We start from the raw sequence: 20,290 nt of genomic DNA on the forward strand, positions 1-20,290 counted from the left end.
CCCCTTCTCTTTCTTCCTCCGGTTCGTTGGTTGTTCCTCCCCCCCAACCTTAACAAGACATATACAAGCAGGTCCTGTAAGCCAAATACTTCAACCAGACCGCCTTTCTGCCTGGCAAAAATGGAATGACCCCTTCGTCTGGCTCTTTGGGGGCATCGAGGGAGTACAATCCTGTCTCTGCAGAGGTCTGGGCATTGTACGAGTTTTTTTTTTTTTTTTTTTAAAAAAACACTTTTGAGACTGTGGGCCTTGCTAGACCTACCACATAATCCGGTGGGGAGTAGGGGCGACGGCGCGCTACAGCTAGCGCACGCCGTCGCCCTTTTCCAGACGTAACATGCGACGGGGCAAGGGAAAGCCCCGTTGCGTCTGGCATTTTTTCCCCCCTTTAAAGGGCCATGTGCGCAGGAGCACACCGCCGAAAAAGGTAGGTTTTTTTTTTAAAAAAATAAAGGTTCCCCTGCTCCCCCTGCCCCTGATTTCCCCCACACACACAATGCCTGATGCACCCCCTGCCCACTTGCTCGCCCGTCCTTCCCCCATCTGCCAGGCCCTGTCCCCGTCCTTCTTTTCCCCCCCGTCCGCCATGCCCGTCCCTGCTCACCATGCCCACTCATCATGTCCAATGCCCCCTCCGCACGCCCCCGTCCGTGATTCCCCCCCCCCCCAGGCCCGATGGGCACAGCACTCCTATGAGTGCTGTGCCCAGTCCGTGGCTTCTCCCAGCTACTTGTGAGCGAGCAGCCGGGAAAAGCCACAGACCCTGCTAGACCTTCCGCAGCCCCGGCCTGAGGCCGGGGCTGCGGAAAAGCTGGGCCATAACCGCATCCAGGCAGGATCTACGCTACTGCTTATTACAGTTTATCATGGTTTTGATAACTGTTCAGGCCCAGGACACATTACATATACCAGTTTCTAACCTTTTTTTAAGTGTTGTATCCTGCTTGGTGTATATCTGGCCCAGTTATCCTGGGTTAAGGGAGGACTTAGCCTGGCCTGACCCCACGATCCCCTGTGCGTCATCTAGATGCACAGGAGGGAGACCAGGCCTCACACCGGGCTAACGCTTCGTCTAGCAACGGCCTGGGTTGCAAGGTTTGGGTTTTCTATTGAGGCTTGGAGCTGGTTGCTGGGAGATATTGCTTTTCCCTGCCAGGACCCAATGCAATCCATTCAAGCCAACAGCAAGGCTCCCATCACAACACACCCTGCCATGAAAGGAAAATGTGAGAGTACAGCACTACACAGCTGTGCATTAAACGTGCTTAGGGAAAATAATCCAGACTTTAGGCATTCTAGGAAAAGATGTAAAAAGCTGGGGAAGAGGCGGGGTGTCAGCAGGACAGGTACGGCATCATGTGAGCACTGTGCTGCAAATCCGCACACCAGGCATGGCAAGAGGGCACTAAATTGCTGGTGTTGTGGAGCTCTCCGTCATGCCTAGTCATTAGTACCAAATGGTGCACTGATCATTCCTGCTCAAAATTGCTTATTAAAAAGTCCTGGTTATCTTCCTATCTTGTGCTTCTTGTTCAAAAACGCCACCTCATAAGGAAATTTCTCTGTTTGCCAAAAGTCATAAACCAGTTTTTTGAAATATAAAATTAGGCCATTAACTTCCCAAAGGAACAGAATGTACATGAATACATTACTGTGGTTTGAACAAAGGCAAGTGACCATTTCTGATGGACAAATGTCTCCATAACTTCTTCCTTCATTTTCTCCAAAGTCCAAGAGAGTTTCAGAAATACATGTCACACAAGAAAGATGACTAAATACCATATCCTGAATTATGCTGGTGATGTTATCCAATCGTAACTATTTTCTACAGAAGAGTTCACTGGAATAAGCACCTATTACTGCCTCTCTGCAAGCACAGGCATGAAAGTTCTGGGTTTCCCAGTTCTGTTTACTTGAACCCAACAGAGAGATTTTCACCCGAGGATTTTGGCCCATCATGATAAACTCAGTGGGAGTCGCATAGCTGATGTCACTCCTCCATGTAACCCTTCAGGCCTCCCTGAAATGCGGCAAAGGAGGTTTAATAGCATTTACGATGCGGAGGCACCACAGGTATGTCATTGGGGCAATTTCATGGGATTAGACCAATTTCAATGATTTGGGGACAAAAACATTTTAAAGAATACTTTTTGAGAATAAAGATTGTAGGGTGAGCTTTGCAGTAGTGGGATGAACATTCTCCACAGTTTTCATGAAAGCATGATTGATTTCTGCAAAGCTGATAATTTCCCCTATCTTCTGGCTCCCTAGGGTGTTAGACTGAAAACTCCTACCACCCATAACCAGCATCCATGCTGGTCAGGGTGGTGTGAGTTATAATTCAACACCCCAGGAGAGCACCAGGTAGAGGAAGGCTGTTCTAGAATAATATTCAGGATGGCTAGGAAGGTTCTTCCTAGGGCTTTTTCATAGCAGCAGTACAATACTCCCAAGCCAGTTGGTTGGAAGGAAATGGGTGATTTTACCTTTGTCTCTTAGAGGGATGAGAGTGTTTGACATAGCTAGAGAAGACTGGGCTGCTTTGTGCAGCCCAGCCAATAGGGGGCGATAGAAGGCTGAACAAAAAACTGCCTTCCCCAGGCCAGAGTTGCCCACCCATAGGGTGACCCTATGAAAAGGAGGACAGGGCTCCTGAATCTTTAACAGTTGCATAGAAAAGGGAATTTCAGCAGGTGTCATTTGTATATATGGAGAACCTGCTGAAATTCCCTCTTCATCACAACAGTTAAAGCTGCAGGAGCTATACTAGAGTGACCAGATTTAAAAGAGGGCAGGGCACCTGCAGCTTTAACTGCTGTGATGAAGAGGGAATTTCCCCAGATTACCCATATATAGGATGACCATATGAAAAGGAGGACAGGGCTCCTGTATCTTTAACAGTTGCATAGAAAAGGGAATTCCAGCACATGTCATTTGTATATATGGGGAACCTGGTGAAATTCCCTCTTCATCACAACAGTTAAAGCTGCAGGTGCCCTGCCCTACCTCTTCTAGGTCACCCTAGAAGAGGTAGAACTTCCGTCTGGTGAGACTGCCTTGCCAACAAAGGGATTCACCTCTTTAGAGTTCATCACTTTAGGATGGATCTGGCCTTGTCCTTTGTTTTTTAAGTAGAGTTTGTTTAGCTGCCAGGTGAGCAGCCACGGTTGTCTATCTAGACTGTTCCAGGAGGGAATCAGCTGAAGGTGAGAGCCACGGGCAGCAGCCTGAACTGAAGCAACTTTGAAAGGGTTATTATTGCAGATACACGTGGATTTTTCTGTTTGCATGAGTTTAGTTTATCCTTTTAGGATTTATTTCTTTTATTTGTTCACTCGACTTGTATCCAGCCCTTCTACTAAGAAAAATGGCACTCAAGGCACCTTACAATCATAAATAAAACTTGATTGAAGCAATAATAAAACAAATCATAGAATCATAGAATAGCAGAGTTGGAAGGGACCTATAAGGCCATCAAGTCCAACCCTTTGCTCAAGGCAGGAATCCATTGAAACACAATTAAAAGCAGCATCTGACCCAACAAAGTTGCTTGCATACCAAAGGCTCACTTGAATAAAGTGGTCTTTGCTTGCCGGTGAAAGGACATCAGAGAGGGAGCGAACTTAGCTTCCTTCGTCAGGGAATTTCAGAGCCTGGGAGTGGCCACTGAGAAGGCCCTCTTTCGGGTTGCCATCAAACATGCCTCTGAAGGTGGTGAACCCTAGAATTAGCCTGCGATAGCACTGGTCCAGATAGGTTGCCAAATTCCATCTGTGATAGGGTTCTGTGCCTTTGTGGGGTAACTATTAGAGCTACAGGGAAGAGCTGTAGTTCAGCAGAAGGGCACCTGCTTTGGGAGCAGGAGATCCCAAATTCCACCCCTGGTACCAACAGGTAGGGCAGGAAACCCTGCCTGAAACCCTGGAGAGCAGTCAGTGAAAAGTTCGTCCTGAGCTCCATGGAACAATGGCTTAGGAACAGAAGGCAACCTCTCCTGTTCCCAAACTGGAGAACTCTAGCAAGTGCAATTTCTCCCATCTTTATAAAAAAAAAAATTCCCAGGAGAAACAGAAGGCGCTGGAACACTCTCTCCCATTGAACTATCGCAGGAACAATCACAAATCCCACCGCTCTTGTGATGGTGGCCGCTCTGAAGGCGTTCAGAGTCTCTTTCCATCTCTTCTCCGCTGACACCTTCTCTTGTCCACAGGAAAGGTGGAAAGAAGATGGGGCCCTTTGCTTGCTTCTGCCTTCCCGCCTTCCTTGGCGTCTTGCTCTCTGGGGTTTTCCTAACAGGTGAGTTCCTGCGGGGTCCTTCAAAGCTGCAGCTCCTTCTGACATTACGCAGGCTTGTGGTTTGCACAGAACGTTTTGGGATGATATGCCTAAAGGCACGCACACAAAAAAGCTTGACATCCATGGGGCAGCCCTTCCATTACGGACTGTGCTTCTCCCCATCCAGAACAAAACGTGCAAGTGAAGAGTAACATCCACAGCCTCGTGATTCTGGGGAGATTGAAACATGAACCCATAAGATGTTTTACTAGGGTGACCATATGACCGGATTTGCCTGGGTTTTTATGACAAATCCGGGAGGGGGAGGGGAAATCCGGATTTTTCTCCAAAGAGCAGCTCTATTGGGAATTAGCAAAAATGCTTATAACTCCGTCATTTTTAAAGATAAAGTCATGAAACTTGGCACAATGGTAGCTCTTAGGAAGTGCTTTAGTCATACCAAATTTGAAACATATCTGTTCATCCGTTGAATTTTTAGGATTTTTTTAAAAATTGAGGTTTTAAAATTATTATTTTTAAAATCGTCATTTTTAAAGATAAAGAGATGAAAGTTGGCACCATGATAGCTTTTAGGTAGAGCTTTAGCCATACCAAATTTGAAACAGATCTGTTCATCCATTGATTTTTAGGAATTTTTAAAAATTTGAGGATTTATTTTTTTAAAAAATTGTATTTTTAAAGATAAAGAGATGAAACTTGGCACCATGATTGCTCTTAACAAGGACTTTAGCTATGCCAAGTTTGAAACAGATCTGTCCAACCATTGAGTTTTAGGATTTTTAAAAAAAGTTTGAGGTTTTAAAATTATTTTTTAAAAATAATTTTAAAATGGCGACCATGTTGTCCTCCTTTTTGGTTTCCAAAATATGGTCACCCTAGTTTTACTGTCACTTCTATCAGGGGGCTAAAGCAGAATTGATTCAGCCTGTTTGGGCATCCTATCGTGAACATTCAGGTGGGTGGCCTTCTAATGTGTCTGGAGGGGCACAATGACAATATTACCCAGAAGGCTGCAATGTTTTCAAACGCAGTTTTAAAGATCAGACCAAATAAGCTTGCAACAAATGATGACCCTTGACTTTGGTCATGTAATATTAAGCAACCGTTCTCCTTAAAGCGTTATGAACATAGCATATGGTTTTGTTTGCTTGTGCATTTTCCTTTAATTTGTAAAGAAATTTAAATGGCCTTTGGACTAATTTTATATCATCTGTCTATCTATCTATGCATCAACAGCCACTGCTTTAACCAAATGTTTTGATGTTGGGATATTTCTCTTTTAGATTCCATTAGGCAAGGAGAGGATTAAAAGGTGTCCCACGAGAGTAGGGGAAGAGTAAGGGAGCTGTAGGGGTGGAGTAGGCTAGTGTTTGGGCAGAAGAGAGAGGTGATGTCTTTCTTTGAATTCATTTATTTATTTATTACATTTCTATACCGCCCAATAGCCGAAGCTCTCTGGGCAGTTCACAAAAATTAAAACCATTAAGAACATAATAAAACATCCAACAATCTAAAAAATACAAAATACAATATAGAAAGCACAACCAGGATAAAACCACACAGCAGAAATTGATATAGGATTAAAATACAGAATTAAAACAGCACAGTTTAAATTTAGGTGTTAAAATACTGAGATAAAAAGGTCTTCAGCTGGCAACAAAAAGAGTACAGTGTAGGCACTAGGCGGACCTCTCTGGGGAGCCCCAGCGAGTTCTGGCTCAGATAAAACCCTTTTCTCAGGATAGGAAAGACACTGGTGTAAGCAACAAGGTCTGATAACTGTTCTTTTTTATATTTCCACACAGAGAAATTATTAATGGGAATCATAGATTCATAGAATAGTAGAGTTGGAAGGGGCCTCTAAGGCCATCTAGTCCTTTTTATTCTCTCAGTATTTTAACACTTAATTTTAACTTAAATTTAAATTTTACTGTTTTAACTCTGTATTTTAATTTTACATCAATTTTGCTGCGTGGTTTTTATCCTGGTTGTGCTTTTTATACTGTATTTTGTATTTGTGCTTTTAACCTGTGGGTTGTTTTATTATGGTTTTAATTTTTGTGAACTGCCCAGAGAGCTTCGGCTATTGGGCGGTATAAAAATGTAATAAATGAATAAATAAATAAATTCTTCCCAATGCAGCTCTGGGCAATGTGTGCATGTGGGTCCTACTGGGCAAAAATGCCCCCTGCCTCCAGCCCACAGTTGCCCACCGCTGCTGTAGCAGGGTCCCTGACCATCAGTTTTGGTAGCACTGGACCAATGGGCTGACTCAATATATGGCAGCTTCATACGTTTCGTCTTCTGGATCCTGCTTGTTCCTTCTCACAAGGTGACCCCAGGAAACCACACAGAGTTGACTAATCAAACACAGGTTTCCTCCCATTCCAGTACAGGTTTCTAGGATCCGTTGCAAAATAAGCTCCATGGTCACAATGAATAAACTGGAATTCATCCTGTGTTATGGAGAGAAACTGAGAGCTTCATCCCACGTCCCTGCTTCCCTTGGCTTATCCCTATAGTGCTAAGCTTTCACGGCAGTTGTTTTTGCTACCGGCCGACTGCGATCCTTTGCATCCCAGGAAGTGAGTTTAAGGGGGGGAAATGTAAAAAATAATTAAAAATCAACGGATGACCCAATTCAATTCAAATTAGGTATGCTTAAAGTTCTCTCTAATATCTATTACTGTGCCGATTTTGGTGACTTTATCTTTAGAGCTTACACAGATGTAAGCATTTGTTTAAAATCCTGCTCCTGCGCCCCAGCGGCGGTTCGGAAGATACGCTCAAAAAGTAGTGGCTAAATACGGCGAATCTTTTGGCTTTATTGCACAATAAGGCAGGATGCCTGGGAGTACTTCACAATCAAAGCAGATGATAAGGTGGAAAACTTCAGAGTCCTTTGCATGCAATTCGCAGTGACTGCACAGTATAACACTGGTGTGAGAAAGCCCAAAGCTCTATACGTTTAAGATGCAGCACTTAACCTTCTGAGCACCAAATTCTCATGTCCTCCAACCTCTGCTCACATCCTTTGCCCTTGGTCCAAATTCTGAATCGTTCCACGCATGCTGCCCTTCTTTCTTCTGACCCCCTCACCCCACCCCACCCCACCCCACCCCATAGCCACCCCAGGGCAGCCTTTGACTATACTTTCTTCTGACTTCCTCAGCAGAAGCCAAAGCTTCATGCTCTCGCCGTAATCACTCGATAATGTATGACACGCACTGCTACAGACTCTACACTGCTAAAAGGTCCTTTTGGGAGGCAGAGGTAAGTGATGCGTCTTGAGCCTTCTGGCCACAAAACATCGAAGCACCTAAAGCAATCTGGGGTGTATGTCTGAGCGGCCATAAAGGGCCACTTCCTGTCAGGGATCAGGTAAGCAACCGGAAAATTCCACTCAAGCCCCAACTTTTCGTGGCTGTAGCTACGCGTTTTGCACTTCTTTTATCTCAACTAAATTGTTGATTCCCAGCAGTTATAGCTGGCTGACGTCTTTGTAGTTCAAGGGCATGGTAAATTTCCCACAGTGGAGTCTTGAATTTATTTTTATTTATTTTTTAGCTAAGATTTAATTAGAAGTAGTCTGGAAAGCTTTGGGCCTGTTTGGCCTCTGGAACGTCAGAATCTGTGTTGGTTGATGTCTGTCAGCGTTCTCCGAGCAGGGCTGGGGGAGTTGCCCAGCTCCTGTAGCCTCCTGCTTGTTTGGGCCTCCGCAGAGAAGCTGTCTGTGAGAACTTGATAGAGAAAGGGTGTGGTTTTTTTAGAAGCATCACCCAGATTGAAGCGTCATCTTGGTGGGCAGTGCCACCCTGTTTGGATAGGGGAATTGCTGAAAGGTCAAAGCCCCTGTCTGTCAAGTGGTCTGGCAGAGAACTACACCTCCCTTTTTAAGCCGGTGCAAAGGCAAGAAGGCTTTGCTAGGAACATCTGCTCTGCATCCCTGGAAAACCTCCCTATTTGGGTCACTCTGCACATGCTCCCTCCTAAGTGGAACTTTGGATTACTAAGAACTTGCCATGGGAAGAACTGTGAGGCTTTTCATAGGCCACAGCTAGACCTAAGGTTTATCCTGTGATCATCCAGGGTTCGCCCTTTCCTGGCCACTGGATCCCCTGTGTGTCACCTAGATGAACAGGTTTGACCCCTGGATGATCCAGGGATAAACCTTAGGTCTAGCTATAGCCCTAGACTTGGACTGTCATTTGTTGAAGTTTGTGTGTCTTTGTCGTCAGCTCAGTGTTGGGGGTCGATTCCTCCAGGCACCACAAGAGCCTGAGGACTTCTCTGCAGAATCCATCCTGGAGGGAATCTACACTAGTCAAGTTAGAACGTGTCTTACCGTTTTTAAGCGTGCGTTTGGTAATATTTCACCACATGACGTATAGTTTGTGACGTCTTATAGTTGTCTGTTCTCCGGCTTTTATTTTGAACTTCACTGAAATAAGTCGTTCTATTTGGTATGATGTGGCCGATTTCATCATATTAAATGGGTTTCCTGTAGTTCTTAATTAGCCAGTCGCATTCCTGGGGGGCATGTTTATGTAATATCCGCACCCAAAGTCAGAGCCGTTTTTTTTCTTTCAAGCCTCTTTTTTGCAGCCACTTCCAGTTTCACTTTTGGGAGGCTGCTGGCTGGTGGAGGATTCTCTCAGAGAGAAGAGGAAGTGGGAGGGGAAATTACAAACGGATTTATTTTCTTAGTGTGGCCAAAAGGAATGCATTCCCACGGAAAGAGAAAAGTAAGTAAACGTTTTAAAAAGTGCTACGTTTTAAATCGTTCCAAAACAAAACGTTCAATGACTGTAAAGACAAGGTTTCATATACTAGTGTAGATCCCCCTCCTGGTGGGCCCCTCTAGGTCCTGTTCCAGATAGACGGAGCACTTGTGAGGGGTGTGGGCAAGGCCTGTGGGGCCAAATGAGCAGATGCTGAGAAGTTACGCAAGTGAGCGAGTCAGGTCCCTCGTGGCACCAAAGCACTCCCAACAAGACAGGGGCTGAGTCTTTTCTCTTGCCTTCTCTTAGAATCACTGCATGAAATACAGAGGGGGGCACCTGGCCTCTCTTTCTACCCAAAACGGGGCATCTATAGTGGCCAGTTACATTCGGAAGTGTCTCCGAGATAAACGCAATGTCTGGATTGGGCTGCACGACGCGAAGAAAGTGAGTACCAGCCCTGCTTGTTTGCTTGCTTGCTCCTTTATTTATTTTGGGACGTCTAAGGTTGTCACTTTAAACACACATATTGGGGCGTGGGCGCCATTGAGCACCGCAGGGCTTACTGCGGACTAGAATCATAGAATCGTAGAATAGCAGAGTTGGAAGGGGCCTACAAGGCCATCTAGTCCACCCCCTGCTCAATGCAGGAATCCACCCTAAAGCATCCCTGATAGATGGTTGTCCTGGGTTGTGCTGTCAACCATTTTTCATCAGTTGTATACAAGGTGATGCAGACAGAGTTACCTCAGGGGGGGGGGGAAATGTACTACAGTCAATCTTTGAAAAAGTCTGAGTCATAGCACTGGCATCTGCTCCATATAGGGCCGGTGCTACCATTAGGCCAACCAGGCAGCCGCCCAGGGCGCAGACCTCAGAGGGGCACAGTACTGCCCTTTAAGGGTCACAGTTTTATACAAATTAGCTGTTTTAAGAAAAAAACTGTTTCAAGTTTTGTGCTTTTTATGTTTTCTACAAAACATCTGTTCCTAAAAACTAGAGGTTGCCAATTTGGTGTGTGTGTGTGTGTGCTGTGGCGTTACACCCCACAAGTCAGTTCCGTAATATATGTCTAGGATTTGTAAGTCTGAGTGGGTGGAGATAGAATATCTTAGGAGGAGGGAGGAGGATATATAAGGGAATGACTGAGCTGATAAGGGGGTTGTTGTTTTTGAGTACTTTGGTTCAGGAGAGAGAGAGTTAGAGGATCAGGCTAGAGAGGGGCGTCTTTTGAGTGTAGTGTGCAGATAGTCAGTTGGTGTATATTAAACAATCCTGATAATAAAGAAAGTTCAAGAGTGAAGGTGTGAGAGAAAGGAAAGTGTGTATGAGAGAAAGGAAAGCGTGTATGGACAACCATCTGTCAGGGATGCTTTAGGGTGGATTCCTGCCTTGAGCAGGGGGTTGGACTTGATGGCCTTGTAGGCCCCTTCCAACTCTGCTATTCTATGATTCTATGATTCTAAGAGAGAAAGGATCGGATGAGAGGTTTTAAAAAGGTTCTGAAAAGTTTTATTATGAAACAAAGTTTGTGAACATTGAAATAAATTTGTATTCAATTTGTTTTACTACCACAAAAATCCCACGTGTCTCCTTGGCATTCATCATCTGCAGTTATATACATCTAACACCCGTTCTGACATTAATTCGCCATGAGCACCTACCTATAATTCACAGCGCGTTATTTTATTCCTGAAATCATTCCAGTTTAACGCCTTTCTCCACATAGTTTATCCCTCACCTCAGGCTCATAAAGTGGTGGCGCTTAGCTTGAGCAGGGAGTGTCCGCAAACAGGCCTGTTGTTAAGAGCCTGTGTCGTGACAGGTGCAAATAGCTTGCCTTGCCTAGGGTGCAAAATAGTCCGGCACCAGCCCTGGCTGAATCCCAGTCAGGCCTCCAAGGAATTCCACAGTCGGGGTGCCACCACAGAGAAGGCCCTCTCCCTTGTCCCATCATAGCGTATATGTTGCGTTGGTGGGATGCGGAGAAGGGCTCCTCCAACAGATCTCAAGTCTCGGGAGGCAGATATAAGGAGAGGCGCTCCCTCAAGTATCGAGGTCCCAAGCCGTTTAGGGCTTTAAACTAGGGTGACCCTATGAAAAGGAGGACAGGGCTCCTGTATCTTTAACAGTTGCATAGAAAAGGGAATTTCAGCATGTGTCGTTTGTATATATGGAGAACCTGGTGAAATTTCCTCCATCACAACAGTTAAAGCTGCAGGAGCCCTGCCCTCTTTGAAATCTGGTCACTCTAGTATAGCTCCTGCAGCTTTAACTGTTGTGATGAAGAGGGAATTTCCCCAGGTTCTCCATATATACAAATGACACCTGCTGAAATTCCCTTTTCAACACAACTGTTAAAGATACAGGAGCCCGGTCCTCCTTTTCCTAGGGTCACCCTACTTTAAACATCATTACCAACACCTTGAATTCCGACTGGAAGCGTATAGGCAGCCAGTGCAGTTCCTTTAAGACCGGTGTTATGTGGCCTCTGTAAGATGAACCAGCTTAAGGCTTAAGCAGATCTTAGGCTTCGGCCCAAATCCCAGGGGCTCTTGCTTTCCTACAGCAAACTTTTTTCTTGTCCGTTCAGACTGGAATGTGGAAGTGGACAGATTCATCTGCTTCCGGCTACCAGGCCTGGCAGGCTGCAAAACCCAGGAATCAAAGGAGGAGGGAGAGGTGTGTCACACTTTCGGCTGCTACAGGTGAGCCCAGTCAACCGATAGGGCTGGCGCTCCTGTCGAAACCCTGGTTGATCTGTGGAATGCAGAAATGACCCGGGCGGTTGACACAACTGCTCCTGAGCACCCTCTCCTGAGTGGAGCTCGTACAGCTCCGTGGTGTAGTGTACCCCATTGCTGAGAGTGATGAAACAAAACAGGAGACGGCTTGAGGGCAGGTGGAGACGAACTCCTAGGGGGAGTCTACACACAGTCTTCGGGGCGCCCCGAAAACGCTCGTGTAGTACGTACCTTAATCGTCCCCAGAAGAGGCGGAGGAGGAGGCGTGCTTCGGCGGCACAGACTGCGGGCGGGCTGCTCCAGGCTCCGTTTCCCTTTAGCCAGCAGGCCCTGCGAGAGCTCCCAGCAGCGGGGCTGGGTCGTGGGAGGGAAGAGAGCGGACGGGTGAGGAAAGGGGCGGCGGCGGCGGCTCCTGCACGGTCCCGGGGGCGTGGGAGGCGCCCTCCGCTTTCCTCGCCCGTCCGCTCTCTTCCCTCCCACGACCCAGCCCCGCTGCTGGGAGCTCTCGCAGGGCCTGCTGACTAAAGGGAAACGGCGCCTGGAGCAGGCCGCCCGCAGTCTGCGCCACCGAAGCACGCCTCCTCCTCCGCCTCTTCTGGGGACGATTAAGGTACGTACTACACGAGCGTTTTCGGGGCGCCCTGAAGCGCCTTCAGGGCGCCCCGAAGACTGTGTGTAGACTCCCCCCTAGTGGATGCAACCAAACACTGGTAAGTGCCGGTAGTAAGGCATATTCAGGGGCAGTGACGGCAGCAAAAAAGCAATACCTTGCGGTCACTATCAAATCCTCAATCTGCCGCCCAAAGGAGCTTTTCAAAGTTGCCCAGGGGCTTTTACTAGGGCTATGCACGGACCCCCCACTCCGCCCTGCTCCCGATCTGCCCTGCCTTGATTCGCCTACGGTCCGCTCCGCTCTGCTGCGGAGCTCCGGCTCCGAATCAGAGCTCTGCAGCGGCGGGGGGCGGTGCCAGGTAAGGCCCTCTCCCTCCTCCCCCTTACCTGCTTCCGTCCTGGCCCGCTGCCGGCTTCACTAGAGCTCACGGCTCAACCAGGAACTGTAGGCCCCACTTGCGGCCTACACTACCAGGTTGAGCCACGGGCTCTAGTGAAGCCGGTGACGGGCCACGATGGACTCAGGTAAGAGCCCCCTCTCCCTTGCCCCCTTACCTGGTTCTGCCGCCGTTGCTGCACAGGCGGCGATGGCAGCAGGGCCAGGTAACCCCCCCTCTTTCCTTCCCCTTACCTGCATCCGTCCGTGGCCCTGCGGCTGCGTCAACTGAGCCCGAGGACTCCTGGTCTCCCTGTTTGAGTCCTCGGGCTCAGTTGAAGCAGCCATGGGGCCGCGGACGGATGCAGGTAAGCGCCCCCTCCCCCTTGCCCCCTTACCTGGCTCTGCCACTGTCGCCGTACAGGCGGCGGCGGCAGCAGCAGGGCCAAGTAAACCCCCCTTACCTTTTTTGCAGAGCTCCAGATCGAGGTGAAGGATCCGCCTTCACCTAGATCCGCAACGCTGTGCTGCTCCCACGATCCTCTTCGCCTTAAGGGGAGGCGAAGCACCCCGATCCACTTCTGCTTCTCCGACCCGAAGCGAAGCGGAGCACAGCCCTAGCTTTTACATGCTGGCCCCAAGGACATGGTAGAACCATCTGAGGCCTGCTGTAATGAATTTGCTAGGCATTTCCAGAATAAAATCTTTGGCATCCGCCAGGACCTAGGCCATTTCTACAGCAGCCCAGTGTAGAGGGAGGGAAGGGGAGGATCTCTTGGTATGCTGATCACGAGATCCTCCCCTTAGTCCACATGTGGGCACAACATCCCAGGAGGAAGGAGGGTGTTCCACCCACTATTTTTTAATTTTTTTAAAGGATCTGCACGCACGTGCGCTCCAACGAAACGTGAGGTTTCTTTTTTAAAAAATTCCTGACCCCGCTCCCCAACCACCCCCGATTCCTCCCGGCGTGGTTCCTTCCCTCTACTGATCCCTGCTACTCATGGGAAGGACGGAAATATAACACCAGTAAACTCTGTAAATATCACTTCACTCGTAATTATGATTGTTACTGTAGAGCCCACAAGAACAGCATAGGTTTTTATTTGCTCACATCTTTGTGAATGTGAGAGACTGAAAGAACTGGGCATGTTGAGCCTGGAGAAGAGCAGATGGAGGGGAGACATGGTAGCACTCTTCAAATACTTAAAAGGTTGTCACACAGAGGAGGGCCAGGATCTCTTCTCCATCCTCCCAGAGTGCAGGACACGGAATAATGGGCTCAAGTAAAAGGAAGCCAGATTCCAGCTGGACATCAGGAAAAACTTCCTGACTGTTAGAGCAGTACGACAATGGAACCAGTTCCCTTGGGAGGTGGTGGGTTCTCCCGCACTAGAGGCCTTCAAGAGGCATATGGACAACCATCTGTCAGGGATGCTTTAGGGTGGATTCTTGCCTTGAGCAGGGGGTTGGACTCGATGGCCTTGTAGGCCCCTTCCAACTCTGCTATTCTATGATTCTATACGACAATGGAATCAGTTGCCTGGTGAGGTTGCGGGCTCTCCCACACTGGAGGCCTTCAAGAGGCAGCTGGACAACCATCTGTCAGGGATGCTTTAGGGTGGATTCCTGCATTGAGCAGGGGGTTGGACTCGATGGCCTTAGAGGCCCCTTCCAACTCTGCTATTCTATGATTCTATGACTCTATGACTGCTCAAAGGGGTTGTGTGTTTTGCTCTCTCTAATTCCAAGGTTTGTATGCCTTTGCAACGCATGCCACGGCCACCCTCCGGGGAAGGGAAGAGGCATTGCCATGATAATTAAGCAAGCCTAACCTTCATCGCAGCTGTTTCAGGGTTTGAAGCACCTGGAGTCCGTCTTGGAATCACTCACCAGACAGACCCGATTTCTCTTTTCCTTTGTAGGGTATAGGCGCTGGACCTTCCAGAACTGCAACATGCGGCGTCCATTCCTGTGTGGATTAGAGTGCTAGTGCAGACAGAGGCTTCCGTCGGTCTCCAGAGGCTGTTTAACAAGCTCACCTTTCAGAAAAGGGGGTCTACGTAGACGAGGGGGGGGGCTTTCCTGCCAAGAACCCAGGCCTGCGGCCGCTGTATTTCGATATATCCTCCCTTTAGATTGGCTGTGGGTTAGTTTGTTTATGTCTCCTGATGGTTGATTAACGTAGCACTAATAAACTCTGTCTTCCTCACTCTTGTTCATTAGATACAATTGCTTTCCTTACACTTTTATGGTCTTGTACACAAGAACATCACAGTCCCTGCTCATTTTGTATTTTGGGCTGCATTGATAGAAGTCTAGCTTCCAAATCACGTGAGGTCCTGGTTCCCCTCTATTCGGCCCAGGTTAGGCCTCATCTAGAGTATTGAGTCCAGTTCTGGGCTCCACAATTCAAGAAGGACGCAGACAAGCTGGAGCGTGTTCAGAGGACGGCAACCAGGATGATCAGGGGTCTGGAAACAAAGCCCTATGAAGAGAGACTGAAAGAACTGGGCATGTTGAGCCTGGAGAAGAGAAGATGGAGGGGAGACATGATAGCACTCTTCAAATACTTGAAAGGTTGTCACACAGAGGAGGGCCAGGATCTCTTCTCGATCCTCCCAGAGTGCAGGCCACGGAATAATGGGCTCAAGTTGAAGGAAGCCAGATTCCAGCTGGACATCAGGAAAAGCTTCCTGACTGTTAGAGCAGTACAACAATGGAATCAGTTCCCTGGGGGGGAGGGTTGTGGCCTCTCCCACACTAGAGGCCTTCAAGAGGCAGCTGGACAAGCATCTGTCAGGGATGCTTTAGGGTGGATTCCTGCATTGAGCAGGGGGTTGGACTCAATGACCTTGTAGGCCCCTTCCAACTCTACTATTCTATGATTCTATGATTTCCCCCAAAGTGTTGCCAAAATTCATTAGTCTTTAAGGTGCAGCAAGAACTCTTTATTGGTTTTGCTGTTCATAACATTTCTTTCCGTTGGTGTTCATGCAGACGAGGGAGACCTTTGAGTGGAGCACATGAGAAGCAAGAGGATGTTTTCAAATGCTGAATACGAGTTATAAGACTTTCTGTCAGTCTTCAGGCTCCCTCCACGGGCTCCCTGGAAGATCAATTTCCAAGTGGGGGGACTGGATGCATCTTGCCTCTGTTGCACCTTCATGTAAATGAGTGCAAATGGTAACGCAATGCACAGATGGTCGTTTTATAGGCCAAGGGGACTCAGGTTAGGGGTACAGCAATGTGCTCTACGTGCTGCTGCTTTTGAAGATGGTTTAGAAACTGCAGCTTGCAAATTGTAAATGGCCAGGTTGATATCGGAGGCCAGACGATCTGAGCATCTAACACTGATTTTCTGTCCCACTCGCTGCCTCTGTGCTTCCCAGCCCAACCCAAGGTACTAGCTTTGTGACCCCAAGAGTTGCACCTAATGGGGCACTTCTCTTGTTATGAGCCTCTTCATACATCACAATCAACATCTGAGGCCTTCCTCCGAGGGAGGTTTGGAGACCTTCCTGGAGGGAATCTATACTAGTCAAGTTCGAACGTGTCTTACCATTTTAAAATGTGTGTTTGGTAGTATTTCACCACATGACGTATAGTTTGCGACGTTTTATTGTTGTCTGTTCTCCGGTTTTTATTTTGAACTTCTCTGAAATAAGTCGTTCTATTTGGTATGATGTGGCCGATTTCATCGTATTTAATGGGTTTCCTGTAGTTCTTAATTAGCCAATCGCATTCCGGGGGGTGGGCATGTTTATGTAATTTCCGCGCCCAAAGTTGGAGCCATTTTTTTTTCTTTCAAGACTCTTTTTTGCAGACACTTCCAGTTTCACTTTTGGGAGGCTGCTTGCTGGATTGTTTGTAGGTGGAGGATTGTCTCGGAGAGAAGAGGAAGTGGGAGGGGAAATTGGCAGATGGGGAAATAGAACAAACAGATTTCTTTTCTTAGTGTGGCCAAAAGAAATGCATTCCCATGGAAAGAGAAAAGTAAACATTTTAGAAACTGTTAATTTTTAAATCGTTCAAAAACAAAACGTTCAATGACTGTAAAAACATTTCATATACTAGTGTAGATCCACTTCTGGTGGTGCCCGCTGAGTGTGGGATACTCTCTCCACTGGCACCAACACTGTCATATTTTCAGTTTCAGGTTAAGACTTTTCAGCAGATGATGGCCTTCTTAATAGGGAAGGTTTATCATGTCTTGGCATTTTCTTGGAAAATACCCTTTTGCATTAGTCATTGTCTGCTTGCATTTCCTTTGTGCAGGTTTGCATTCCTTTTTGTTCTCCTCATTTGGGAAAAACTTCCATTTTCTGAAGGAAGCCTTCTTTTTGTCTCTAAAGGCTTTTTGATGCTACCATTCCTATATACATCGTGGCTGAGATTCTATTATTGTGGTTTTGGGCAACCTCCAAGCATTTTGGAGAATTTTAGCTTAGAGATGGATGAACATGTGACATTTGAGCTTGTTGAGGTTTTCCAAATTCCTCCTTAAAGCTCATTTCATATCGAGTATGTTCCTGAACACAAGTATCTATATATATTTTTGACCTGAACAAGAAAGATACACATTTTTAATGGTGCATGCCCCCCCCCACACATGCCCCCCAGGCTAAAGCATGAAAATATGGATTTGGGGGACAGGGAAAGGTACATTTACATACTTTCAAATGCAAACTCAAGTTTGGGAAATTGAACGCACACAAAATCCCAGAAATGCAAGTTGGAATGCAATTTTTGTACATTCCAATGCCACTCTCTTGATGCCCAATTTCAGCCTCCCTTTTAGCTCATTTTAAGAACATTTCAGAATTCCTTTTCCACTTAAATATAAATTAAACTTGATAACACTGTGGTCACTGTTTCGAATTGGTTCAACAGCACTCACACCTTACACAAGGTGTCACCACTAAGGATTAAAAGCAGAGTCGCTTCCCCTCTGGTCAATTCCATGACCAATTGTTCTTGGGCACAGTCCTTGTACCCTTAAACGTAACCTCTTTAGCATAAGTGCAACATGCATTGATCAAGTCTGTGGGCTCATCTACACCTTCAGCCCTTTCAAGAGGGAGGAGGAATCATCACGAGGCTTCCCGCTTTCACAATAGTTGTCCATGGGGCACATGGGACCACAATACCTGATGGAACGCCTCTCCCAACATGAACCTCCCCGTACACTGCGCTCAACATCGAAGGTCCTCCTCCGGGTGCCTACTCCGAGGGAAGCTCGGAGGACAGCAACAAGAGAGAGGGCCTTTTCTGTGGTGCCCCCCCCCCAATTGTGGAACAATCTCCCTGATGAGGCTCGCCTGGCGCCGACATTGTTATCTTTCCGGCGCCAGGTCAAGACTTTTCTCTTCTCCCAGGCATTTAGCAATATGAAATTAGCCTGGGTTTGTTTTTGTATGTTTTTGTGGCTTTAAATTATATGTTTTTACAATTTTAAGTTTTTGTAATTTAATGCTTCGCTGGCGAGTCCTTGCTGCCGCCGCCGCCCACCTCCCCGCCGGCCTCCTGCTGCCGGCGAAAGAGCCACCCAGGTTGGAGAGCTCGGCGGAAGAAGGTGGGGCGGCGGCTTCTTCCGCCGAGCTCTCCAACCTGGGTGGCTCTTTCGCTGGCAGCAGGAGGCCACCGGCGGCACAGACTCACCAGCGAAGCTGCCGAGCCCTGAAACTTTTCGTCCCGTCCTCGCAAGGGGCGATGCGGGGCCGCCTCCTCTTCCTCTGCCTCTATCTACACTAGGAGTTTCGGGGCACCCTGGAGGTGCACACAAGCGCCTTCAGGGCGCCCCGAAGACTCTGTGTAGATCCGCCCTTTGGGATTGTAGTGAGAGATGGGGAAAAGCCACCACAAAACCAGTCAGCGATATTCCAGATAAACTGAGCATTCGTCCCGAGATCACCATGGGAGTAGGTGAACATCATGTGGCCCCCTAGGGACGACCTCGATATTATTCCGGAATAAACAGGCTGGTGTAGATGACCCCTCTGTGTGGGTAATTTAAGTCACCCTTACTCCAACCATTCCTTCTTTGGATGCTTCCCTGATTTCATTCCCCATTTCAAGATCCCCCTGAGCATTCTGGTCTGGGGGACAATAGCATGTTCCCAGTGCCAAATGACTTTTGGAACCTGGAATTGTCCCCTGCAGTGATTCTGTGGAGGAGTCTGTCCCTTTTAAGGTCCCTTCTTGTGGAATTTGTATGCAGAGATGACTGTATCCCTGTTCCACCCTGTTTCCCGTACGCCCACTATTCATAGAATCATAGAATAGCAGAGTTGGAAGGGGCCTACAAGGCCATCGAGTCCAACCCCCTGCTCAGTGCAGGAATCCATCCGAAAGCATCCCTGACAGATGGTTGTCTAGTGTGGGAGAGCCCACAACCTCCCTAGGTAACTGACTCCATTGTCATACTGCTTGTCGTACTTCCCACATGCAGATTTCAGAACATTTCTTTATGTGTTCTGGCAAAACTCCGCTACATAGGCCATGGCTAGACCTACCGGGTCTAGCGCGACGGAGGGAGGAGGATCTCGTGATATGGTTATCGTGAGATCTCCTCCCTCTGTCTTCACACGGTGTGTGACATCCTAGAGGAAGAGGACGTAGCACCTGCCATTTTGGTTTTGTTTTTTAAAGGAGAAGGAGCACACGAGTGCTCAATTGCAAAACGTGAGGGTTGTTGTTGTTGTTTTTAAAAATTCCCCGCTCCCCCCACCCCACCCGGGTCCCAGGTCCTTGTGATTACTCATAAGGAGCCAGGACAACCTGGACGCCTGGCCACACGTTCCACAGTCTCAGGACCGTCCCTGAGACTAAAAGGGAAGGCTGATATCCCCGGCCAAAGGAGGGATCATCCCTACCTGCTCCTGGGATCCCCTGTGCATCATGTGAATGCACAGGGACGATCCCGGGGCGATCCCTGGGATATCGCCTCATCTAGCCATGCCCATAGTGTTGAAGACATGGAAACCCAGCAGACACTTTCATGCATATTTCATTTGGGTGATTTCTTCAAATTAGAAGAGATGATTTTGTGAAGGCCTAATTTTGGAGAAAACAAATCTTGAGAAGTAGTGGAGACCTGAAGAACTGGATTATTTGGAGATGATGTGAAATTTCTATCTTCTATGTAGCTTGGGAGTACTCCTAGATCCATCCTTGTCACTGGAGGCCCAGGGGGACTCTGTGGCATGGAGTACTTGGGGTCAGCTCTGGCAGATCCACCAGCTACGGCCTTTCCTGGACAGGGACAACCTAGCCACAGTAATGCATGCACTGGTAATTTCCCGATTAGACTACTGCAATGCACTCTACGTGGGGCTGCCCTTGAAGACGACGCGGAAGTTGCAGCTAGTGCAAAATGCAGCAGCTAGACTGCTGGTGGGTACATCTTACCGAGGCCACATAACACCGGTCTTAAAGGAACTGCACTGGCTGCCTATACACTTCCGGTTGGAATTCAAGGTGCTGGTAATGACGTTTAAAGCCCTAAATGGCTTGGGACCTCGATACTTGAGGGAGTGCCT

The sequence above is a fragment of the Elgaria multicarinata genome, chromosome 9 (genome assembly GCF_023053635.1).
Source record: "Elgaria multicarinata webbii isolate HBS135686 ecotype San Diego chromosome 9, rElgMul1.1.pri, whole genome shotgun sequence".
Classification (NCBI taxonomy): domain Eukaryota; kingdom Metazoa; phylum Chordata; class Lepidosauria; order Squamata; family Anguidae; genus Elgaria; species Elgaria multicarinata.